The 27,170-nt window shown below is 35.7% G+C and overlaps 1 long non-coding RNA gene across 2 annotated transcripts; it reads left to right on the forward strand.

The window, feature by feature from the left end:
* LOC141559491 (uncharacterized) lies at window positions 1-27,170 on the forward strand. Of its 2 annotated transcripts, none has more exons than XR_012487438.1 (3): window positions 1-148; window positions 6,529-6,715; window positions 27,102-27,170. It is a non-coding gene; the product is annotated as an uncharacterized LOC141559491 (long non-coding RNA). The 2 variants fall into 2 exon arrangements; XR_012487437.1 differs by lacking the exon at window positions 27,102-27,170 and adding an exon at window positions 24,024-24,492.

Here is a 27,170-nt window from a genome sequence, read left to right on the forward strand (position 1 = left end):
ATGACAAGTAGTATTTTTAGAGAGAGAGAAAAGTCAGTACAACTGAATGATACATTGAAAAAAATCTGCAAATGTGCAATGTGTTACACCTGTGGACTTCCTACCTTCAAGAAAGGGTGTGTTTGAATGTCCTCTTATATTTCTTCAGGTACTATCTTTTTTACTTCCAATTAAAGGTCAGTAAAGAGAAATAAGTGATATTATTCCTTCTATTCTCTTATTACAAAATGACTGTTCTTCCTAGCCACTGGCCATATATAACATAGCTGCAATACACAACAGCCATTTTTTACCTGGAGTCAAATTCATAACAAATTCTCTTTTGGAATAGATTATCTTGTTCATCCTTTAGCATTGGAAGAATTAAAAAGTTATTGGAATTCAGGCATAGTTTTCCTGCCCTGAAGCCATATTTATTTTTCAAAAGTTGAGGGGAGAGGAGGACAGCTGCGGAACTCTTAGCCAATTAAAATCCACTGGCTTGCAAACAAATTTTCCCCTTAAGTTCCTGTGAGAAATGTACAGATTTGGTTGGTAAGCACTGGCCTGGGGCCCAGGGCTCCCAGTCTTCTCTGCAAAAGAATCCTGGCCAAGAGCCACATTCTCACATTTCACAAGTGTGGGAGAAAAAACTCGGACCCTGGAGAGAATGCTGGCTGCAGTCCGGCCTTATGGGAAGCTCCCACTGATGTTCCAAACCCCAGGGTTGGCCTTTGAATGGAAAACAGCAGAAGCCAGACTGAGCCAGTTCTAGTGGGGCTGCTGGCTCTGGGTGTTTTTATCAGAATAAATGCATTAGAGTCATAACATCAAAAGCATCTAATAAAATAAGAGGCTGCTAGATTTTAGGAAGGATCATAAAAACACATGCTTTTCCTTGAGTTCTCATTACCTAATTGGCTCATAGTAACTATGAAGATGTTATATATTTGCATATTTGGAACCCAATGGACTTTTGTGGGGGAGGAAGAAAAGAATAAGGAGAAAGATAACCAGTTATAAAGCACTGGGACAAGATTTCAGACTGGGAATATGGATCCCTTCAGCATCTCCCTCAGTTCTGTACCTCCTCTTTTTCTTCTAAGCCACTCATTTCCCAAAATGATCTTCCTTAAGTATATATCTGAGAATGTCATCATCTTCCCTTCCCCACATTTAATAAAATCCAGTGACTTCCTCTTATATCAAGGATCAATTATAAAATCTTCTGTTTAGCTTTTAAAGCCCTTCACAACCTTTCCCTTTATACTTTATTCCTCCCTATATTCTTTAGAATCCAGTCAAAGGTTTCTTTGCTGTTCTTCACATATTTCCCTCACCCTGCTCTGAGGACTTTCATTAGCCAGTCATTATATATGGAATGTTCTCCTGCTTCATCTCTATCTCTTAATTTCTCTGGATTCAAACAAGACACAGCTTAAATACCACCTTCTGCAAGAAGCCTTTCCCAATGCCCTCTCCACTAGTGTCATCCATTTGTATAGAATTATTAGAAACATACTGTTGATTCTGAAAATCAGATATCAAGGAAAATTTATTAAAGAAGAATCTTAAAGTTTCTGGCCAGAAGTGGACTCTACTCTTCTTTGAGAAGGAGCCCTGCTTGACCCACATCTAATACCACATACCAAGATAAGATCTAAATTTAGATATAAAGAGTGATATTAGAGGAACATAGGATAGTTTACCCCTCAGATTTGTGGAGAAGTAAGGAATTTGTGTCCAAAGAAGAACTGGAACTCATAATTGAATACCAAATATATAATTTTGATTTTATTAAGTTAAAAAGTTTTTGTAAAAATAAAACTAATGAAGACAAGATCAGAAGGGAAGTAAAAAATCGGGAAATCATTTTACATTTAAGGGTTCTGATAAATACCTCATTTCTAAAATGTATAGAGAATTGACTCAAATTTGTAATAATCTAAGCCATTCTTAAATTGATAAATGGTCAAAGGACATGAATAGACAGTTTTCAGATGAAGAAATTAAAACTATTTCTAATCATTATGAGAAGGTGCTCTAAGTCACTATTGATCAGAGAAATGCAAATTAAGATAACTGAGATACTACTACATACCTTTTGGCTAAGATGACAGGAAAAGACAAGGATAAATGTTGGAGGGGATATGGGAAAAGTGGGACACTAATACATTATTGGAGTTGGGAATGGATCCACCCATTCTGGAGAACAATTTGGAACTGTGTTCAAAAAGTTATCAAACTGTGCATACCCTTTGACCTAGCAGAGTTTCTATTGGGCTTATATCCCAAAGAAATCTTAAAGGAGGGAAAGGGACCTGTATGTACAAGAATGTTTGTGGCAGCCCTCTTTGTAGTGGAAGAAACTGGAAACTGAGTGGATGCCCATCAGTTGGAGAATGGCTGAATAAGTTAACATTCATATTAATATGAATATGAATGTTATGGAATATTATTGTTGTATAAGAAACAATCAACAGGAAGATTTCAGAAAGGCCTGGAGAGACTCACATGAACTGATGCTGAATGAAATGAGCAGAACCAGGAGATCATTATACACAGCAACATCGATTATTATACAGTGATCAGTTCTGATCAATGTGACCTTTTCTAACAATGAGATGATTGATTCATGTTCCAATGATCTTGTGATGAAGACAGCCATCTATACAGAGGAGAGAGGACTGTAGGAACTTAATGTGGATCACAACATAATATTCTTACTCTTTTTGTTATTGTTCCCTTGCATTTTGTTTTCTTACTCATTTACTTTCTTTTTTAAATCTGATTTCTCTTGTGGGGCAAGATAATTGTATAAATATGTTTATACATATGTCTTAACAGGTTTAACATATATTGAATTGCTTGCCATCTAGGGGAGGGGGGGAGGGAGAAGGAGAAAAAAATCTGAAACACAAAGCTATGCAAGGGTCAGTGTTGTCAAGTTATCTGTGCTTATATTTTGAAAATAAAAAGTTTTATAAAAAACAAAAACAAACAAACCCAGAGAAGAAGGAGTTCTGAGCACAGAACCAAGAGAAGCTTTATACTAGTTAGTGAATGGATTGGTCCCTTCTGGCTTACAATCTTTCCTATATGTGTACTATATATTTCCCCCTAAATATGTATTCCCCCTCCCTTGTCATATATCCCATATTCAAAAATGGTGGAAAACTCCTCTTACAGGGTGTGTTGTTTAATATTCAATTATCCTATTAAGCAGGCACAGAGTGATTTGATCAAGTCAGGTCATTGACCCCACCTAGTTTGGGGTAGATCAGATATTATCTTAATTTTGTGATTTTTCTCAAAACCACAAGACTCTTTGATTGACTGAATTTACCTGTGCTTTTCTAGCCCCCAATTCCTTGTTTGCTCAAGGCTTCTATGAATCACTTAGTTGTTCTCCATTTTGCACTGTCAACACAAGCATTTGTGATAGGCCATGAAAATTACCCTGAAGTTCAGAGAAGCTTCAGCAAAACTTTAGAAATAAGTGAAGTTAAAGGAGTAAAATTGGCAACTACTGACAACACCTTTGTTACAAATGAACACGATGATATTCCTTTTTTTAAACAATAGCTTTTTATTTTCAAAATACATGCAAAGATAGTTTTCAACATTCACCACTTAAAAACTTTGTATTCCAAATTTTTCTCCCTTCTTTCCCCCTCTTTCCCTAGACAGCAACTAAATTCAATATATGTTATATATTTGCTCTTCTATACATATTTCCACTTTTATCATGCTGCATAAGAGAAATCAGATCAAAAAGGAAAAAAAAATGAGGAAAAAAAAAAAGAAAACAAAAAGCAAGCAAAAAAGGTGAAAATACCAAGTTGTGATCCACATTTACTCCCCACACTCTTCTTTCTGGAGGCAGATAGCTTTCTCCATCTATTAAAATTTCTCTGAATCAACTTTTTTTTAATTAATTTTATAATTATAACTTCTTTTTGACAGTACATATGCATGGGTAATTTTTTACAACATTATCCCTTGCACTCCCTTCTGTTCTGAGTTTTTCCCCTCCTTCCCTCCATCCCCTCCCCTAGATGGCAGACATTCCCATACATATTAAATATCTTATAGTATATCCTAGGTACAATATATATATATATATATATATATATATATATATATATATATATATGCAGAACCGAATTTTGTTGTTGTTGTTGCAAAGGAAGAATTGGATTCAGAAGGTAAAAATAATCTGGGAAGAAAAACAACAACAAAAAAATGCTCACAGTTTACACTCATTTCCCAGTGTTCCTTTTCTGGGTGTAGCTGTGAATCAACTTATTGTTGAAAAGAGCCTTGTCCTTCAGAGTTGATCATCACATAATCTTGTTGTTGCTGTGTACAATGCTCTCTTGGTTCTATTCACTTCACTTAGCATCAGTTCATTTAAGTCTCTTCAAGCCTCTCTGAAATCATCTTGCTGATTGTTTCTTATAGAACAATAATATTCCATAACATTCATAGACTATAACTTATTCAACTATTCTCCAATTGATGGGCATCCACTCAATTTCCAGTTCCTTGCCACTACAAAAAGAGCTGACACAAACATTTTTGCACATGTGGGTGACCTCTTGATTTTTCAAAACACATCTTCCCTTAAATAAAAAGCCAGTAGATTTAGAAAGCTTTTAAATAGAAGTTAAATAAAGATCATTAGGAAATATTTGGGAAATATTAATGATATTTTGGTAATAAATAATACTTGTTATGCTATTTGTTTCAGGCTCCTCAGAAGAAAAAATGCAATTGTGGTATATTTAATATCATAAAATTAAAAAAAAAACTTTGTTTCCACACACGATTTATATTATGTTTCTGTTTTACAAAAATCAGGAACATAAATGTGCTAGTAAGCATAGTTTGGTTTTGAGTAGATAACAAGTTAGTGACAGATACTAAGTAGCCAAACTCATCCATCTCAGCCCACTATGGTCCACCAGTCCAAATGAAACTTTTTGACTGGCAGCCTCTCCTAATCCTTTGGCTATATTCCAAATAAAGTTTCTGTGTGAGGGTTGCTGTTGGTAGAAACACTATCTAAATGTGAATGGTTATTATTTTTAGTTAAATTCAGCAAGCATTAATTGACTATGTGACTGATACTGTCTTTAGTACTGGAAAACTAAAAACCAAAAAGTAGTCCTTGTTTTATAGGAACTTACATTTTATTGAGGAAAGAAGATATATCCAGATAACTATGTACAAAATACACAGAGCCAAGTCCTCTTCTCTTTCTCTTTATCTCATATCATCCAGATGTCTTTTACCACTGTCTCCTCCCTTACTCCTATTTCATAAGTGGCCAATTCCTTGTGTACAAGTGACCCCATTTCATCCCATCTCTAGCAGATTGCTATCTCTATCATCTTGCCCTCCCATCCTGCCTCTCACTTATCTTTGGTTTCTGTCTATAGGCTAGAAACTTATTTTATCTTAGAAATATTAAAAGTTCAATTCCAGATCATTTCGATAAAGTGAATACATGAATTTTTTAGTTTCCCAGTGCATGTAAAAGTGCATAAAAATATACTGTAGTCTATTAAATGTGCAATTGTATTGTGTCTTAAAATATACATATCTTAAGTATGCATTTTATAGATAAAAAAAAATGCTAGCCATCACCTGAGCCTTCAGTGAATCATAATCTTTTTGCTGGTGAGGATCTTGCCTTGATGTTGATGGTTGATGATTGATCATGGTGGTGGTTGCTGAAGGTTGTGGTGACTGGAGCAATCTTAAAATAAGACAAAAATGAAGTTTGCCTCTTCCTTTGAACTTTAACATTTCCTTTCATTTGAACATTTAGGGGCCATGGTAGGGTTAATAGACCTAATTTCAGCATTGTTGGATCTCAAGGAATAAGGAGGCCTAAAGAGAGGGATAAAGACTGTCCAATGGCTGGTTAGTTGAGCAGACAGAAGATATACTTTTGTATTTTTGACATATTGACTAAGTTTGCAGTCTTAATAGATATGGTTTGTGGCACCCCCAAAAATGATAATTATAACTAAAATCACAGATCACCATAACAGATATAATAATAATAATACTGAAAAAGTTTAAAATATTATAAGAATTACCAAAAAATGACACAGAGTACACACTGTTGGAAAAATGGTGCTGATAGACTGGCTTGAGATAGAGTGGCCTTCAATTTGTTAAAAAAAAAATGCAGTATCTATGAAGCATAATAAAGCAAATTGCAGTAGATGAAGTTTGTACTCCCTTATGGTCTACAAATATGTGTCTCCCCTATCTCAAAAAAACTCTCATTTGATCAATTCATGTATTGATTATTGCCCCATATCTCTCCTTTTGTATCTAAATTCCTTCAGAAGTCTATCTATAATAAGTGTCTTCACTTTGCCCCCTTTTATCGTCTCATAATTCTCTACATAGGGAAGCTAGGTAGCACAATATAGAGTGCTAATTGGGTCAGGAAGACTTATACACAAATCTGATCTTAGACATTACTACCTGTATGATATTGGGGAAATCACTTTACCTTGTTTTCCTCAGTTTCCTCATCTGTAAAGTGAGTTGGAGAAGGAAATGACAAACCATTATCACACCTTTGCCAAGAAAACACCAAATGGGGAAACAAAGAGTTGGATCCTATAGAAACAACTGAACAACATAGCCCTATAATCTGACTTCCAATTTCATCATTCAACGGAAACTACTTGCTCCAAGATTACAAGTTAAGGTAACCACCTTTAATTATCAAATCTAATGACTTTTCTCAATCATCATCTTTCTTGACTTCTCTGTAATCTGTGACACTATCTATTGATCACTTTCTTCTCTTTAGGTTTTTGTGACATTACTCTCTGCTAGTTCTCCTTCTAAATGACCATTCCTTCTGATGCTCTTTTTCTGGATCATCAATAGTGGCTATCCCACCTAGCCCTATCCCAGGCTCTCCTATATTCTCTATATTCTGTTTCACTTGATGGTCTCATCACCTCCAGCAGATTCAATTATTATCTCTGTTGATAATTCACAAATCTATTTATCCAACTCTAACCACTCTCCTGACTTCCTCAACAGTCCATTAGACAACTGGGACTGGGTGTCCTGTAGACAATTTAAACTCAACATGTCTAAAACTGAATTCATTATTTTTCACCCAAAGTCCTCTTCCCTTCCAAGCTTTTGTATTATTATTGAGAACCACCATCTTCCAAGCTCCCCAAGCTCTCAGTCTACATGCCATCCTGAACTCCTTACTTTCTCTACCCATCTTCCATAATCCCATATCCAATCTATTACCAAGTTCTGATTTTTATCTTTGTAATATTAAATATGCCATCATGCTAGTACAGGTCCTTATTCCTTATGCCTCACTAATGCAAAAGCTTGCTGATTGATTTCCTTGTCCCAGTATCTCCCCACTTTAGTTTATTCTCTAATCAGCCACCAAAGTGATTTTCTTCTAAAGTAAGGTCCAACTATGTCACTCCCACTACTCAATAAATTCCAATGACTCTCTATCACCTATATGATCAAGTTCAATTTTGGTACTTTGGCATTCAAAACCCTTCATGACTAGGCTTTTCAGTCTTTTTTCACCTTTAACTCTCCCATATACTCCATGATCCTGACTGTGGGCATGGAATGTTCTCCTTCTGTATCTCTGCTTCCTGGCTTGTTTTAAGTTCCAGATAAAATCCCATTTTCTACAAGAAGCCTTTTAAAGCTTCTGTTAATTCTAGTGCCTTCCCTTTGTTCATTATTTACAATTTATCCTATCTATAGTTTTCCTGTACAGAGCTGTATGCATAATATTTCCCCATTAGACTGTGAACTCCTTCAGAAAAGATACTATCTCTTGCCTTTCTTTGTATCCCTAAGGCCTAACAGTGTCTGTCACATAGTAGGAGCTTAATAAATATTTATTGACTGACTAATAAATACTAAATTATTTTGGAGGAATTAACATATAGTAGGATCAGAAGGTGCTTTTTGTTAGAGGTGGTATTTAATCTGTTCTTTGGAAGCACAAAAATTCTAAGCTTACACGAACCTGATAAGATCTTGGGTAATATGGATGGACCTTACAATATGAATTATTATCAACTTGTTCCTATTCTTTTCAATGGATTTTAGATAGACACAACTCAAGGACAAGTCACTTTCCTGCTACTATTCTTTTATATTTCATGATCTGCTGACTATTGCACATGGACAAACAAACCACAGCAACAACATATACAGTAACTACAGTGATGTAAATGAAAAAAACAATCCTACACCAAAAAAAAAAAATAGTAACACAATTATTAAGATCAAAGAGGGCTCAGAATAAAAATTTATATGAGAACACACCCCAGCCTACCCTTCATGGAGGTGGAGGTCCACAGGTTTTATATATTGCACATGTTTTTGAATTTTTCATTGTATCAGTCAGTTGTGCCAACTTCTTTTTTTCCTCTTCAAAAAAATATTGTTATATAGAGGGAGAAGGAGGAGATACATAGGGTACTATGATGATATAAGAAGCAATAAAAATCAATAAAAATTTCAAAAATTTTTTATAAAAATTACAACTCAGAGGCAGCTAGGTGGTGCAGTGGTTAGAGCACCAGCCCTGAAGAAAGGAGGACCTAAGTTCAAATCTGACCTCAGACACTTAACACTTCCTAGCTGTGTGACTCTGGGCAAGTCACTTAACCTCAATTGCCTCAGCAAAAAAAATTACACCTCAAAAAAAAGGAAAAGAATCTGTATATTTTAAAACTAGTTTCTTATATGCTTTGAGAATATATATTAAAGTTCTTTCATCTTTTTGATAATGAAATATCAATTTTCCTTTATGTAGCTGACTTGGGCTAAGAGACCTGTGTTTTGTTTTGTTTTTTTTACACTGAAGAGATTTTTGTTTGGATCTCTTCTGGCTCCATTGGCAACCAATTTATGTGCAAAAAAGCATTAGTTAAGGTTTGTATTGAATAGGTGTTATTCTTCCTATCAAGCTTTGACTTTAGACATCTAGTCAATTCCTTAACATGCATGACCTCAGGCTTCTCCTTGATACCCTTATTTACTTTACATGGTTTGCCCGGAGGTTAAGATATTTGTAAATATTTTTTTCTTTCACTGGTTTAATGTTTTCAAACTCATATTTCAAACTCAAAGTCTTCAGGTTCTATTCTTCCTTAATGACATCTATTAAGAATTTTACATTTATCAAGTCCAACATTTTGATATAGTTGAAGAGAGATTCTATAAGACGAAGAAGCTATTTTATGAGTTTTTCTTTGGAACCAAGTAACTTTGATGTCATCCATTCACATAAACTGATAAATGTTATTTTGATATACCTCTCTTTTTGACTTAAAAGCCATATTCAGTTCTATTCAGAAGCAATGATAATAAGCTAGACAGATCCATAATAAGCTTAATCTATGGAAGATGCCATATTCTACATCATCTGTTCTCAATATTATTGTATTGTTTTAAATTGAGGGAAATAATTATTTCACTCATATTAATAACTAATTATTGAAAAAGAACCAAGGTTTTCCCCCTTTTCTACTTCATCATCCAGAAATCAACCAGTGTGGGAAATCTTTGTAAAAGACCCAGCCAGGATGGGTAGGATCTAATTAAAGATTAGTAAAAGAAATTATAAGTTTGGGTTAATGTGAAGATTCCTGCCCATCGTGTTTACTCAGGTCTGGATCTGAGAAAGTGTTGATTCTCCCTTTTGTGTGACATGAAAATTGTTAAGTCTTCTTGACCAAGATTTGGGTCATCCAAGTCATGTATCCCAAGATCCTCAATCTACTATATCCCAGCCTCTCATTGTTAATATTCATTTTATCATTAATTGCTAACCAGAATTGATTGCCACTCTTGGGAACAACTATTCTCCCAAGAGCATTTAAATTGCGAGCACACCACCATGAACGTCTTTGGTTGGCAGAGACAGCCAAATGACTATCTTCATTAATAAACATGCTGGAATTATAAATAAAATTATTAAATTACCCAGAAATCATGTCTCTCAGACTTTTTAAATATCACAAAATAAAGGACATTTTTCACTATGCTTTGATAATTCTGATACATTTGCACTTATGACTAAGCTATGAGTGTAGGACTGAGTCAGTCCTTGTGATAACAATATAGCACTGTATGTATGAGAATGTTGTGAGTGCTGTTTAATAATCACTGAATCAATAGGAACTTGTTCTTTATACCCCTGGGACTTTGGGTATACCCTTTTTTGCAATTTGGACAGTGGTTTTTTTTTCCTTAAAAGTGTTTATAGATATAGTGATATGAACTGTGAATGATTTGACTAAAGTAAGTGGCATCCTCATCTTGGTGATGATGCCTTCTGTAAAGAATGATGAAATCAGGCTTTTGTCAGAGAGAAAGCTGGTAAAATCCTATACTTTTTAATACCTGTGCCTCTATAAAACATTTACAGCAACAATTATAGCTCTTTTCTAAATCTGCTACTTTTTCCAATTTTGTACAGAAGTAAACTTTCATTTAACTCCGCATCTCTCTCCCCTACCTTATAACTGTATTCATCATATTAATGGTACAAAAACTTTGTGTTTCATGTTTGTATAGAAGATTTTTGTTTGCAACTTGCTTTTCATTGTGTTGTTCTTTTCACAACTATGTTACATTCAAGTCAAATCAACAGTCATTTATTAAGTATCTATTATGTGCCAGATACTGTGGTCTCAATAAAAAAAATCCCCCCCCATGTCCGTTCATGGTGTGGAGTATGTGTTACCACTGGCCCCCTGCCTTGCCTGACAAGCATTCCTATACCAAAGAAACATGATAAATGAATCCATGACTGACTGGGAGTTCTATCTTGGCACTTCACAAAGCACATTAGTTAACAAGAATTTATTATGTACTTATTTTGTATGTATGAGGCATTGTGCTAAGCACTGGGGATACAAAAAAAAAGGCAAAAAACAGCATTAGCTCAGTCTAATCAAGGAGACAATATACAAATAACTAAGTAAAAACAAGATATTTATAAAATAAATTGTTGATAAATGTGAGAATTGAATGGGTTTGGTTTCCACAGAGTTATGAAAATTGAATTAGAGAAATACAGAGAAATGAAATTTTAACTAGAAAAATAAAATTGAAACCCAAGAAATGGAGCTTAGGAGTTAGAACAAGGAAATAAAAGAATATAATCAGGGATGGGAGTTTTAGAATAAGAAATACTTGTGAGATGTGATTAGAGGTGGAAAGGTATGTGGGAGGAGATGAGATGATGATCAGAGGAAGAGACTTAGATGCACATGGTTGGAGTTAGATTTTTCAGTTAGGATTGTACTCAGCAAATAAGGAATCAGGGGAAGAACTGAAATACTTCCTAATAAGGTGAGTGCCAAGGGAGGAGTAAAGATGTAATCAGGGGTAGAGATTCACACTTACAGGGGGAATTCATTCCCCATAAATTATGACCTCTGGTGCTCAGCCAATAGGGTATCAAGGGAGAGGACAAGAATTGATTCTAGCATTCTTATTATGCAGGACATCCACATTTGTAGTTGAGAAATTAAAGACTTTTAACTTCATCCCTCCCAAGCCCAATGGAATTATTTCTCACATAACCAAAACAAGAGATGTATTAGTATTAAAGGGGAATGAAGCTGGAATTAAAGCTGGAACTTGAAGAAAGTGAGGGAAATAAGAGGTAGAGATGAGGAGAAAGAGAATATATAAAATATATGTACTCAAGAATTTTCTATATTCTTTTTGGGGTATTTTTTTCTCCTCTAATTTCTTTGTTTCTCATTTCTTTAGTATTACTTGATAGAGATTAAATTGTTTATTTTGTTTTTCATGCTGTTTGTATCACCTTAAACTTTTTTCTTTGTCAATTACTGATTAAAAGTATCAAGCGTTTCTGATATATTTTGTTTTTCATATTTCATTCTATATATTTCTTTTTTATCATCTTGAACTGAGCAACTTGGTACTCAGTTTTTCCTATTGGAGCTATGGTATTATTGTAGTTTTCCAACATCTTTCTGCAATGTCTTTAATAGTTTTCTTAAGCTGCTCTTTCCTTGGTGCCTTAGGAGTGCCACCTTGATGCCTATGTTTTTACTATCATAATATCTGCAGCATATACTGCTTTGTGTATGTCCTGAAAAATTTTTGATTGTCATTTTATGAGAGGATGCATTCATTCGTGATATTTAAATTTTTAAATGTCAATTTAAAAAATTTATTCGTTGTGTATAATTGTTTTATTAGATGCATGTTATAATATTCAAATTTTCCTTTTAGAACTTTAGAACTCCCATCCTAAGCATGTTCATCTTCTATTAAAAACATTTGAGACTAGTATTTTTTTGTCCATTTCATTATTAGATGGCATATTGGGAGTTTGTGTTAAATAGAGCTTTTCAATGTCTTCAGATTCTTAGCTCTTCCCTCTCAACATTTAAAGTAACTTCTAAATTTCTACTCTTACCTCATCGAATCTGGATTTAGGAATGATTGCCTTATATATAATAGCAATACATTATTTTGTGATTTGGAACTGAAGATATTGCTGATAAAAAAAAAAGTACTAAGTCCTTGCCTATAACTGATTAAATTAGGTATCCATTTTTTCTTGAATTTATATTAATATTATTTATATTAATTTCCTTGGTAAAAATATTGGAGTGGTTTGCCATTTTCTTCTCCAGTTCATTTTACAGATGGAGAAACTGAGTCAAACAGGGTTAAGTAGCCTCTCCTGGATCACAAAGCTATTAAATGTCAAAGGTCAGATTGGAACTCTGGAAGATGAATTTTCCTGACTCCAAGCCCAGTACTTATCCACTTAGCAACCTAATGATGTAATATTGGCTTATAATTAAAAAAAAAAAACGCCCATCTTTGGGATGTTTTTAGGAGTGTACAATTTCATGCACTGTCATGGTTTGTCCACTTTATTGATTAGTGCCTTCTGCACCAAATCATTTCTGCCAATGGGGCATTGCTATTTCTGATGTACAACATAGCATATATCACTGCCTTGTGCTAACAAAAAAACACAAAGGAGTGCCACCTGCTCCCTTTTACACCTTTTCAAAATGATCCTTTTCTCCTGCAAACATATCACCCTCACCACTTCTTAGCTCATAAGAGCAATGAGATCACATTGGCTGGAATGATAACTTGATAATTTGAGAGTATTAGTAGACACTAACTAGCCAGTGTCTGGGGGGTTCCTACCAGGCTTTCATAGCTACCATGGAGGTCTTAAGATACCACAATCTACTCATCTTCATTCCTTTATTATTTCTCTTTCGATGCTCCTCCCTCTATTAACCTCTCTCCCCAACTTGGAGGATGGATGGGGCTTTGAGGGGACCATTATGGAAAAATTGTTCTCTTCATTTTACTCAATGGAGTTCAGACAAAAAAAAACCAGCCTGGAGACAAATTTCTATCTTGCTATTATTCTTAGCTTGCTATTCTTAGATGGGCTATTGCACAAAATTCCTGGCAGCTGAAGGCCAAGAAACAACTTTTAGCTAGGGCCCCTGACACTGAATTTAACAGGAGATTTTGAGGGGGAACATGTTGCTATAGAGCCAGAGAAGTCTCAAGTTTATTTCTGATGTCGATTTAATTTCCCATGGTGTAAAAGTACAAGATTAAAGAGAGTTGTGTACAAAGAACTCAAGTTTGTTTGAAATTTTAAATATTAATGGAGTGCTGACTTCTGCCAAGAGCCTTACCTCATTTTTCTAATTAATTCATTCCCCAGCATTAATCTGAATGCATAGAAACAAAACACATGTCAAGGCAAAGATTAGGAGATGTCTTAAAATATCGCTAATTTCAGCCAAAAAGCATGTAAGGGTTTTGTTTACTTCATTCATTTTCTTTGTCTGAGTCAGCCTTGTTTCTTGATAAAAGGGGAGCCTGGATAGAGACAAAGCAGCAGACATTTTGTGGGCTTTCACTTGACTCTCAATATCTTTAGATTCTTTAAAAAAATTTTTTTAAGAATAAAAACTTTTCCATCAGGTAATGAACTTTAAATTCTGTGTGTGTGTGTATGAGTTTGTATATATGGAAACCTGGAGAAATTATTTGAAGGTGCTTTTAGAAAGTTCTATCAGTTTGTTCTTAGTCCTGTGGTTAGTTCAGAGACAAATATCTTCAAGCATCCCCTAAAAATGTAAAGTAAGTATGTCAGTTCTACTAGATGAGAAGGGAGTAATAATTAGCATGGGATACAGGTTTAACAAAATCTGTCAGAATTCCCGCTCCCTACCTCAACATGAGTTAGGCCCTAATACAGAGGCAAGACTTGATTGGCCCAAAGATAGAGAAAGGATCAAACTGTACCTCCCTTGACGCTTCTTCTTGATGGTCTGTGGCTATGATAATATGGCATCTTGATCACATAGGGGTATTTCTACCCATGTGGAATATGTGCTCTTCAGTGGATACCAAAAAGTTGCCATGCTTTTCCCTGCTGACTAGACAAGTTTCCCCAGGAAAACAAGAGTGTTAATCACTACAGCATCCTTGCTGCACATACTTTTTATGTTAGTGCTAAATAAAGCTTTTTGGGGGACTGCTAGATAGTGCAGTGGATAGACTAATACTGCTGAAATAAGAGGACCTGAGTTCTTGGACACTTATTAGCTGGGGTACCTTGGACAAGTCACTTAACCCTGATTGCCTCAAAACCAAACCAAAACAAACCCAAAAGCATGCTATTCATTGTTCAATGATATAAGAGTGCCTCAGTTTATTCCAACATCAGAACTGGACTTTGGCTTTTCTGGAGAAGTTACTTGAAAAAACAAAAACAAAACTAAGATCTATTATGAAAATACAGGTCAGAAACTAACTGTGGTCTAAGCTGTTTCTAAGTGTTACCTTTTGCCATTGGCAATACTCCTAGATATCTCAGTTGCTAGAAAGGAATTTTTTCTAGAGTCATGTTTTTAGGAATGCTACTACCCAAGCCAAATTTTGCCAAAGACCATTTTAGGAATAAGCCAAACACTGAGGTTAAGTCACATTTACATAGACCTAGAGAGAACTGTGTGTTCTCTTGCTTGCTAAGGACTTCACCTTTATAAATGCAGACCATGTGTGTTTACTGTACAGGTAATCCATTTCCAAATGGATTGTCTAAATGAGGCTTATGGGTAGGCGTGAGTAGATACCTCTGAAATTCCCTCTTCTTCTCTTCAAGGAAACTGATTATTGCCTGGAAAAAAATCCCAAAAGGAGCCATGAGGTTGACATCTCTGCTCTCCTCAGAGATTATATCTACCTGTTCCCCTAAATATTGCTGGTCTAGGAGAATGATTTTTTAAATTGAAGCTTTTTTATTTTCAAAACATATGGAAGCACAATTTTTCACCATTGATCCTTGCAAAACTTTGTGTTTTAATTTCTCCTCACTGTCACTCCCTCTCCTACATGGCAAGTAATCCAATATAAGTTAAATATGGTAAAATATATGTAAATCCAATATAGGCATATATATTTATGCAATTATCTTGCTGCACAAGAAGAATCAGATCAAAAAGGAAAAAAATAAAATTCAAGCAAACAATAATAAAAGAGTGAAAATGCAATCCACACTCAATTCCCACAGTCCTCTTTCTGGGTGTAGATGATTCTCATCATCACAAGATTTTGGAACTGGCCTGAATTGTCTCATTGTTGAGAAGGAGAAATATTTTTTTCTAAGCTGTTTTCTCTTAGAAGGACAAGGTATCCCAACTTTAAATCTGAAAACTTTATTCCTTTCTATCAAAAGCTAGTTTTACATAAAGGACCATCACAAAACTTGGTTATCTTAAGTAGATGCCCAACTAAAATCAAGAAAATTACACTGATTAGAATATACCAGGGGAAAAAAGAGTAAATGTACTCTCCCATTGGGAACAAGCTATCTAAGCTCAGCCAAGAAAGATTCTTAATCTCCTCTAAAGGGAAATTCTCTAAAGTCTCTAGAGAGGCAAGTTGGAAACCAGGGACATGTTGAGCAGCTGGCTTTCCCTTCCTGTCTGACTTCATAAGTCTGTTTCTCTTTCTATATGATTCTCCCTCAAAAGACAATCAAAGAAAAAGAAAAAAGGACCTATATGTTTTAAAATATTTATAGCAGATCTCTTTGTGTTGGCAAAGAACTAGAAATTGCAGGGATGTCAATCAATTGGGAAGTGGAAGAACAAATTGTGGTATATGATTGTGATAGAATACTATTGTGCTATAAGAAATAATGAACTCAGCAATTTTAGAAAAACAATGGAAAGACTTGCATAATAAAATAGTGAAATGTGCAGAACCAAGAGGACATCATATACAATAATAGCAATATTGTTTCAAGAATGACTTTGAATGAGTTAATTAGTTTATTACGAATATCCAAATTAACTAAAGGACATATGAAGAAAGATGCTATCTGCATCCTGAGGAAGAACTCATAAGTAGAAATATGTATAGAATAACATTACATGTATATACATATATATTTACACATACATATAGATAAAGATACCAATATCTATATGTATGTATGTGTGTCTATTCATGTCTAATGGTAGTCATCTCTAGGGTGAGGGGGTGGGAAGGAAAAAATAAAAAAAATTATATTATAATTTTGTTGCATATTTGAAAGGAATAGCAAGTTGTGCATAGTAAATTTTCAGTTTCATGTCTTTTTAATTGTACTATGTTATGGAAATGTTTGTTTTATTCCACAAATTTAAAAAAAAAGGCAGTATGAAACTACTTAGATTGTTTCTTGAAGAAAAATGAATGTCTCATCTCTAAAACTTTCACACCAATTGGTCTCCTCACACAGACCTGCAATATGGAGTTATTTTTCTTTCCACTAATGAGAACAATCTTATGCAAATGCTCCAGGATTAAGACCTGATTTGGATTATTATTTGTTGTAAGGGTGGAGACTGATTCCATATGTAAAATCATCCCACTCATCTTCAGGTGTCAGAATGCTGGACTTGATACCTTAATCAGATAGGAAGACTTTTCTTTATTGAATCAATCAACCACAGTTTTTAGACTAAGCACAAAAAAAATCTTTGATCAATTTATGTGTGATATTGGCTAAGGAAACTTGGTCATAACATGTGGGTTATCTATAAAATAGCAGACCAATTCAACCCCCCCCCCCAAAAAAAAAATTGAGCATTTGGCTTCAATGGAGGAAATCTGAAGGCAAGACCCTTGAGAAGGAATCACTTAGAGCAGAGGTGTGGAACTTTTTTTTTCTGCCAAGGGCCACTTGGACATTTATGACATCATTTGCTGGCCATGTAAAGTAATAAACACATAGAGCTTAAGCGTGGGAGATTGCTGTACCTTGCTTTCAGTTCATCACTGCTTGCAGTTACCTAAACAAATGACTTAGTGGGTTTTTTATGGCCCCCCTGCCAGATATTCCCCACCCCTGATTTAGAAGGAAAAAAGACCTGTTCTCAATCTCTGTCTTGTTTTTCTCTTCCCTCAAGTTCCTTTGATGGGAAAAGGACCTTGTGATATTAAAAGAATCAGGATTCTGGATTTTCTATTCATTATAGTCCTAGCAGCAGCCCCAGCATCAGCAGCTATTGTTGGTAGTATCTGTAACAGAACTGAGTACAAACCAAACATACTGAGAAAAGACAGCTTTAAGACTTCATAAAGATTTCCCAATTGATAAATGATCAAGGCATATGAACATGAAGATTTTTTTTTATGAAGAGATTATAATTTACCATTTAAAAATGGTCCAAATCGCTAATAATTAGAGAAATGCAAATTAAAGCAACTCTGAGGTTCTACCTCATTAGATTGGCAAAATTAACCAAAAAGCAGAATAATTACCATGGAGGGCCTACAGGAAAACTGATCAATTAATGCACTGTTGGTAGAACTGTGGACTGGTCCAACCATTCTGGAAAGCAAATTGGGAATATACCTCTAAAAGTAAACTCTGCATACTTTTTGATCTAGTAACACTACTACTAGATCTATACCCAAAGAGATCAAAATGAGGAAAGGGATTCATAGGTACAAAATATTTAGCTCTTTTTTGTGTCAAAGAACTAAAAACTGAAGGGGTGCCCATCAATTAGGGAATGACTGAATAAGTTATTGTATATGAATGTAATTGATAGTTATGTTATAAGAAATCATAAGAGGGATGGTTTCCAAGAAACCTAGGGAAAATATGGATTGTTGCAGAATGAAATGAGTGGAACTAGGAGAAAAATTTTATAATAACGACAATATTATAAAAAATAACTTTGGAAGACTTAAAAATTCTGAGCAGTGTGATGACCACCAAAATTCCAGAGTGCCAAATAAGAAAGCATGCTACATATTTTCTTACAGAGAGGTGATAGACTCAGGATGCAAATTGAGACATATCATTTGTGAACATCATCAATGAAGGAATTGTTTATCTTGACTATGCATTTTATTACAGGTTTTTTTTTTTCCCTCTCAATGAAAGATGAGAAGGAGGAACTGAGAGGGAAGGAGGGAAGGAGGGATTGAAAGGGAGAGAGAGATTGATTTTTATCATATGAAAAAGTTTAATTTAATTTAAAAAGACTAACAGGAATTTAGTAGAAAAGCTATTCTACACATAATTGGAATATCTTAAGATCTTCAGCCAAAGAATTTCCAGGAAATGTGAGTTTCCCTTTTGTCATACATGTTTTCTTAAGCCTACTTTCTCTGGGACTCTGTATGTACTGGTTGGAAAATGTGTCACAGATTTTTAGGGGAATGTTTTGTACAATCTGTTCTTACATTTTAGTAATTAAACTTCTCTAAAAGCTAATTATGTCTGGATGACTAATTTATTTCAACAGATAATCAGAAAACACACTAGTGGAGCTGTAGTATTAGAATGATACATCCTAACTCCTTAATCAATCAATCAATCAATATTTATTAAGAGACTATTATGTGCTAGACAGTGTGCTAATCACTCAGTGCTACCCCTAAAACTCTGAGGCAAGATATAACTTCACTTTGGGAACTCAGTCTGCTAGAATTAAGATTGGGGGAGGCCATATCGGTTTTTTTTTTTTTTTTTTTTGCTGAGGCATTTGGGATTAAGTGACTTGCCCAGGGTCACACAGCTAGGATGTGTTGTGTCTGAGACCAGATTTGAACTCGGGTCCTCCTGACTTCAGGACTGGTGCTCTATCTACTGCATCAACTAGCTGCCCCAGAAGGCCATGTCTTATACCTTCTTTAGGGTTGGTCCTGGAGTTGGAGGGCAATGTGATGCATTAGAAGCTTCATTGATGTTCTGGATGTTATAGTCTTGGCTCTGCCCCTGATTGTGACATTGGGCGAGTAATTTTCCTACTCTGGGTCTCACTTCTTCATCCTTAAACAAAAGAATAGGACTAGATGGTCCTATGGTGTTCTGCACATCTAATAATAACTATAAATTGCTTAGCATAGTAAGCCTAGCACATAAGTGTTATTCTCTGACTCTAAGATGAATCAGAGATGTGAGTCAAACAATGAATGGTTCTACTTAGTCAAGAGGAGGAGCTGGAAAATACTTTGAGGAAGTTGACCTAAGAAGTAGGGACAACTGTATAGGGTTGTAACAGGCAGCCAGAAAAATACTAACATTTTCTGCTCCTCAACACTGTACCAAATCTTCTGTCAAGTCCTATGGATTTTAACTTACAATTTCTCTAGTATATGGAGCTCCCTTTCCTTAGATGCTACTGTAGGCACACATACTCAGATCTTTGCAGTGGGCTTCTGATTGCCCTCTACATATCAATTCTCTCCCCACTCCTTTCTATCTTCCATTCAGCTGTCAAACTTTATCTTCTTAAAGCATGGGTCTGATCATGTCACTCACCCCTACTCAATAAGCTCCAGTGGTTCCTTATCACCATCAGGATTAAATACAAAATCCTCTATTTGGTTTTTTAAATACTTCATAACCTGGCCCTTTCCTATCTTTCCAGTCTTCTTATATTTTATTCCTCTATGAATAATCTGCTCTGGTGACATTGGCTTCCTTGCTGTTCCTTGCAAAAGACACTTCATCTCTAGACTATAGGCATTTTATTTTCATACCTGAAATAATCACCTTACACCTGTCCACCTACTGGTTTCCTTCGGAGTTTTAGCTAAACTCTTCCTTCTACAATAGTCTTTTCTCATTTATTCCTTAATGGTAGTGCCTTCCTTCTAAACATTCCCTCTGTGAATTTTGTTTGTACACAGTTTTTTGAATTTCTCCTCAATTAGAGTGATTGCTATTGTTTGTCCTTTGTTCTTTTTTAATAATAGCTTTTGATTTTCAAAACATATGCAAAAATAATTTTCAACATTCACCTCTGCAAAACCTTGTGTTCTAAATTTTTCTCCTTCTTTCCCCTTGCCCGTGTCTAGACAGCAAGTAATCCAATATATGTTAAACATGCAATTCTACTATACAATTTCCATATTTATCAGATCAAAAAGTTAAAAAAAATGAGAAAGAAAAAAAGCAAGCAACTCCCCCCCAATGGTGAAAATACTATGTTGAGATCCACATTCAGTCTCCATAGTCTTCTCTGTGAGTGGAGATGGCTCTTTCCATCAAAAGTCTATTGGAATTGGCCCGAATCACCTTATTGTTGAAAAGAGCCATGTTCATCAGAGTTGATTGTCACATAATTTTATTGCTGTTTATAATGTGCTCTTGGTTCTACTCACTTCACTTAGTATCAGTTCATGTATATCTCTTCAGGCCTTTCTGAATCATCCTAAAGATTTCATAGAGCTGTTTTTATAGAACAATATTATTCCATAATATTCACATACCAAAATTTATTCAGTCATTTCCCAACTGATGGGCATCCATTTAGTTTCCAGTTCCTTGCCACTATGAAAAGGGCTCCAAAAGCATTTTTGCATATGTGGATCTTTTCCCCTCTTTTATGATCTCTTTGGGATACAAACCCAGTGGAAACACTATTGGATCAAAGGATATACACAGTTTGATAGCCCTTTGGACATAGTTCCAAATTGTTCTCCAACAATGCACCAGTGTTCCAATTTTCCCGAACCCCCTCTAACATATATCATTATCTTTTCCTGTCATCTTAGCAGTCTGAGAGATATGTAGTGGTACCTCAGAGTTATCTTAATTTGCATTTCTCTAATCAATAGTGATTTAGAGCATTTTTTCATATGACTAGAAATGGTTTTAATTTCTTCATCTGAAAATTGTTCATATCCAATTTATCAATTGGAGAATGGCTTGTATGCTTATAAATTTGAGTCAATTCTCTATATATTTCTTAAATAAGGCTTTTATCAGAACCCTTGGATGTAAAATTTTTCCCAGTTTTCTTCTGAAGTCAGAATTTGTTGCTCAGGTGTGTTCAACTCTTTTGTGATCTCTTCGGGATTTTCTTGGCAAAGATACTGGAATGGTTTGCTATTTCCTTCTCCAGTTCATTTTACAGATAAGGTTAAATGACTTGCCTAGGGTCACCCAGCTAGTGTGTTGAGACCAGATTTGAATTCAAGTCATCCTGATTCTAGACTTGTCACTCTATCCATTGCACTAACACTTGAATTGGAAATTATAAAACTCCAAGTTTTAAAACTTGGAACCAAGTTGCAAATGACTTTAATGCCAAACAGAAGCTTTTATGGTTTGTCCTAGGGGAGGTAGCAGGAAGCCACTGGAATTAATTGAGAAGGGGAGGAAGCTGAAAATTAGGAAATTTTACTTTGACAGCTGTATGGAAAAGGGATTGTCATGAGCAGAGATTTGAGATCTTGCTTCTGTGGACTCAGAAAACAAAAACAAAAACAAAACAAAACCCTGGATTTAAATCCTGCCTCTGATACAACTTGTATGAATCACTTAACCTTACTGAGCCTCAGTTTACTCAACAGTAAAATGAGGGCAGTGGATTAGATGGTTTCTGATTTCCCTTTACTTCTATACTATGACTTTTTGAATAACATTTTCTGGACAAGGATGGTTGAAGATTTCTATGTCTTTGAAAACAAACACTGGGAATGGAGGAAATAGATCTCACAAGTCTAATAAGAGAGATGATAATTGTACAAAGAAAATATATACAGGATAAGTTGTAGATAATATTAAAATGCATATACTGGCATTAAGGGAGAAAGTATTCTTAAAGAAGATGGGGATTTAGCTGGGACACAAAGGAAATCAGGGAATACAGGAGGCAGAGATGAGGAAGGAGAGCAGTCCAGACATGGAGGCAGCCAATAAAAATGCCTGGAGTGTGGAGATGGAATGTCTTGTTCTAGGAGCAGCAAGGTCATTAGCATTCAGCTGAAAGTAAACCACTCCAGTATCTTTGCCAAGAAAACTCCAAATGGGGTCATGAACAGTCAGACATGACTGAACAACAACAGTTCTTACAGAATTCCCTAAATATTTGTCATAATTAGCTCCCTGGAATAGCAGGTGGAGGAACAAGTGAACAGGTGAGATCAATCAACCTTGACTTTAAAGAGAAAATACTTAATCTTGAACCAATATTAAGCTTTCTAATAATATAGAGGGAGACTTCAAAGATCCAATATGATTGAAGGGGAAAGAGTGGCATTAGTAGCAGGAGAAATCAGGAAAGGTTCCATGTATAAAGTGGAACTTGAATTGGGAATTATAAAATTTAAAAAGTAAATTGGAAACCAGTTGCAAATGTCTTTAATGCCAAACAGAAGCATTTATGGTTTCTTCCTTCCTAGAGGAGTTGTCTGGGAGCTACTGGTATTAATTGAGAAGGGTAGCAAGCTAAAAATTAATTTGGCATCTGTATGGAGAAGGGATTGTAGTGGAGAGAGACTTGAGGTAGAGAAACTAATAAAGAGAGTTGATGAAAATCTTAATTAAGATGATGGCAAGGAAAAGGAGACTGGGAGGAATGTGAAGATAGAAATGACAAGATTTGGCAACTGATTAGATATATGAGATGAATAAGGGTGAAGGGTTGATGATATCCCCAAGGTTGTGAACCTGTATTATTGGAAAGATGATGTAAATTTGTCAAAAAAAAAAAAAAAGGATATAGAAGAGGGATAGAGAAGAGAGGGAATGATAACAAGATCTATTTGGGACATGTTGAATTGAAATGCCTAAGAAGTCTAAATGTCTAGTGGACCCTTAGTGATGTGGGACAGATAATCAGGAGAATGACAAAGAGTGTATCTATATATCATGGCATAAATATGAATACATTTTCCCCAAGGAGCTTGTTGTTAAGCATTTACTAGAACACTGCTGGATACATTCACAGTATGGGAATGTGCTATAAATAATGATACAACAAGGGATACAAGGGACAGAAAGAGCAGTCAGGCAGAAAGGGAACCAAGGGAGAAGAGTGTCAGAAAAATCTCGGAGGAGAAACTACCTAAAAAGAAATAGTAATCAATAGTCATATGGTGAAGAAAGATCAGGAAGGATGAATATTAAGATAAATATATCAGATTGGGTAATCACAAAGTTGTTGATAGCTTTGGAGAGAAGAGTTTCAGAAGCCAGACTGCAAAGAGATAAGAAGTGAGTGAAGGGAAACAGAGTAGAGACAATGATTGAAGAAATATTTTGGCTAAGAAAGGAAGAAGAGATAGATGACAATAGCTAGAAAGGATGTGAGACTTTAGTGAAAGGCTTTTTTTTTCTTTTACAGTTGAGAGAAAGATCTTATGAAGGGTTTTAAAGGAAAGATTAGATTATGTTTATAGGCATCAAAAAGTTAGGTAATGGGATAAAGGACATATTTAGAGAGGTTAGCCTTGATAAGGAAAAAAGTCTCTTCCTCATCCAAGGGAGTAAAGGAAGAGAAGGTAGGGGAGGTTGTCAAAGGCTTACAAGACACAGAAAAGGAAAGATGAGAAAGCCCATGGTGAATGACCTCTATTTCCTCAGTCTTCATCAGAGCATATGGAGGAAAGGAGTGATATGGGAGGTTTGAGAAGAAAGGATACGAATTCCTTTTTTTCTTTGTCCTTGAATTCAGACTTGCTATCTGCCATGAGGATAATGGGAGTGAATCGACATTGACTAACACAACATATGGAAGTAAAAAGACTACCACTCTCAAACAAAGTGTGTTCCTGAAGCTCAGAAAGGAAAGTGATCAAGGGCCAACATTGTGGGAAAGATCTATATCCTAGAGTGAAAATGGTACTGGAAAACAGGAAGAGAAACACTCCCAATTTGCCAGCTGTTGTGAGACTCATTGAGCGCGAAAACTGAGGAAAAGATTAATTTCTCTTGCCATCTTTCCTGCTTCCACCAGTTTCTAGTCTGTGATCCTCAGAAAAGATAAGAACATCACTTTTCCTCATTCTTTGTTAACAGACTGTGGATGTATATGATTGGAGTGCCTCCGGCCACATCTAAAGATGTTGAAGGGCAACTGAGAGGTTTAGAAATCTTCCGCATAGGAATGCTCTATTGATTTTCTCTTGCTTTACTCTGTTAAATAAACCGTGTGATTCTAGAATAAGTCTTTGAATCTGTGAGTTCAAGGACTGCAAATTGGAGAGAGAGAGAGAGAGAAGAGAAGGAGGAAGAGAGAGAGAGAGACAGAGAGAGATGAGAGAGAGAGGAGGAAGAGAGAGAGAGAGAGAGAGAGAGAGAGAGAGAGAGAGAGAGAGAGGAGAGAGGAAAGAGAGAGAGAGGAGAGAGAGAGAGGAGAGGAGGAGAGAGAGAAGAGAGAGGAAGAGTGAGAGAGATGAGAGAGAAGGAGAGAGAGAGGAAGAGAGAGAGGAGAGAGGAGAGAAGAGAGAGAAGAGAGAGAGGAGAGAGAGAGAGAGAGAGAGAGAGAGAGAGGAGAGAGAGAGAGAGAGAGAGAGAGAGAGAGAGAGAGAGAGAGAGAGAGAGAGAGGTATTATCATTACTCCCATTTTACAGTTGAGGAAAGTGAGACTTAGAGGTGAAGTTGCTTACCCAGGATCAAGCAGCTAGTAAATGTCTGAGGGAGAATTGGAACTCAGGTCTTCCTGGTTCTCAGTTCTGCACTCTATCCTTTGCTTCACCTGGCTGCCTCATGTAGAAGTAGAGAAGCAGCTTATAAGTTCTGTATAGACACAAAATTTTATATTTTTGTCTTGAGCAATTTCCATTTTCTTCTCTAAATCAATTTTGAACACAGTCAATGGACTTTAATACAAATAATTTAGGACCACCACAGAAGTATGTGTTTGGTAAGTATGGCAAAAGGGGGGTTTTTGGTAGAAGGGTTCTAGGGAGAAATCTGGGTTTTTGCAGACTGGGCACCATCTGGTGGACAGTGGGAATTCTGCAGCCTCTTAGGAATAAGAGTTGTATTTGAGTGAGTCAGAGAGAAGTTGACTTAATTATTTATTTCATTTCTTAGCTGGATAAGTTAATACAGAGATATACCACATTTCTGTAGGCTTAAAGATGGTAATACTCTAACCCATGACCCAAAATCTCAAGTTGTGTCATAATGAGTTAATGGGTATATAAGTACAATGCTTTCTTTAAAGGTAAGTTATTATTGAGGTGTAGTTTAATAAGGACACAGTTTTAAAGAGTCTTCTTTGTTCTCTTAGGAGATTGGGAAAGAAAAAATAGTGCTGAATGAAGGAATTAACTTTGTAAAGGGTACACTTTAGTTACAAAGTAACTGCTTTTGCTTTTGGTTAGAAGGTTCAAGATATATTTGTATGTGTGTGGGAAATACTTTTAGAAGAAAAAGAAAATTTAAAAGGCAAGAAAACTTAAATTTTGTGTTTTTTCCATCCTATATCACAATATTTCCTGGATAGTTTTTCCTGTTCTTATTAGTACAGAGGCATCAGATACAATCAAGAGTGTGTTTGGTTAGCCCAAAATGTCTGAGAAGTCAGCTGTTGAGGGAAGTCCCATTGGTCTAGCTGGAACTTTGCAGAAATTCTGGCTCTTCTGCTCTTGTTCAGTGCCATTGACCAAACAAAAGATTAAGCAATCAGTGCTGTTTACTAGGTCGGTGTTTACATAGCCAAAGGATACTCAAGTGGCATGGAGACAGTTGACTGGCTGATGATGAGAATCTTAGCATATGCAATGGCCCTCACTGTTTTACCACATCTTGGTTCCAAGGAACACTGCTCTGCTGTATGCACAGTTGGAAAACCCTTTCAGTGATACTACTGGCAGCCATGTAGATAGGGGCTATTTGTACTTTGGCAGGGGAGATGTATGAGATTTACACAATGCCTTCTGCTAATCCAACAGCTTACTCCTATTGTAGAAGGGACATTCTCCCAGGGTTTTCCTACCTTACCACATCACCTGAGTACAGAAATTTTTTATTAGGCCCTGATGCTTGATCACTGGGATCATCACAGGTAATACAGAGTAAGGAATTTGCTCAGTTAAATCAACACAATGTCCTCACTGAATATTCTTGTTGAATCACATTGCTGCTATGGCTAAATTTTGTTAATTGTCAGGTCTTGTTTAAGTGTTTCATTTCATTCCATATTGAGCCTAACCTACCAGGTCACAAGCCTGAGTCCAGCTTCATTCTTGCAGGAATTGGGGGAAGAAGAAGAAAATGGGTCACCAATGGGGGTGCTTACAGATTGTAGGAAGCAATGTAAGGGTACTTGTATTATACAGAAGGAAAGTGGTAATTATAGGGAGGAAGCCTTGCCTTCCTGAATGTTGGAACTCAGGATCAAAGCCCTATTATACTAGTTATGACTTTGCTAAATACATGCAAGTATTAGTTCATAGGTATTACAATATTCTGCCTATTACCATGTCCCCAGAAGGCTGCATACTTTATGCCTCTGTCCAAATCCCAAGTCTTATGTTCTCTGGGAAGTCGGTGGTTTGGTCAGCTGGAGTTACTGAGCATCCACTTGCATAAAGCCCTGAAGGAACATAGTAAAAGAAAATAGTAAAGAAAATTAAAAGCATGGGAAGGAAGGAAACAAGCATTTAGACACTATGCTAAGCACTTTACAAATATTGTCTTGTCTGATCCTCACAACAACCCTGAATGGTTTTATATTATATTTTTATTTTATATATTATAATCATAATTATGATTATAATGTATTATATTTTTATTTTATAGTTGAGGAAACTGAAGCAGGAAAAGAGGCTAAGTGCCTTTTCCAGAGTCATGCAGCTAGTAAGTATCTAC

Source organism: Sminthopsis crassicaudata, chromosome 3, assembly GCF_048593235.1.
Source record: "Sminthopsis crassicaudata isolate SCR6 chromosome 3, ASM4859323v1, whole genome shotgun sequence".
Lineage (NCBI taxonomy): Eukaryota > Metazoa > Chordata > Mammalia > Dasyuromorphia > Dasyuridae > Sminthopsis > Sminthopsis crassicaudata.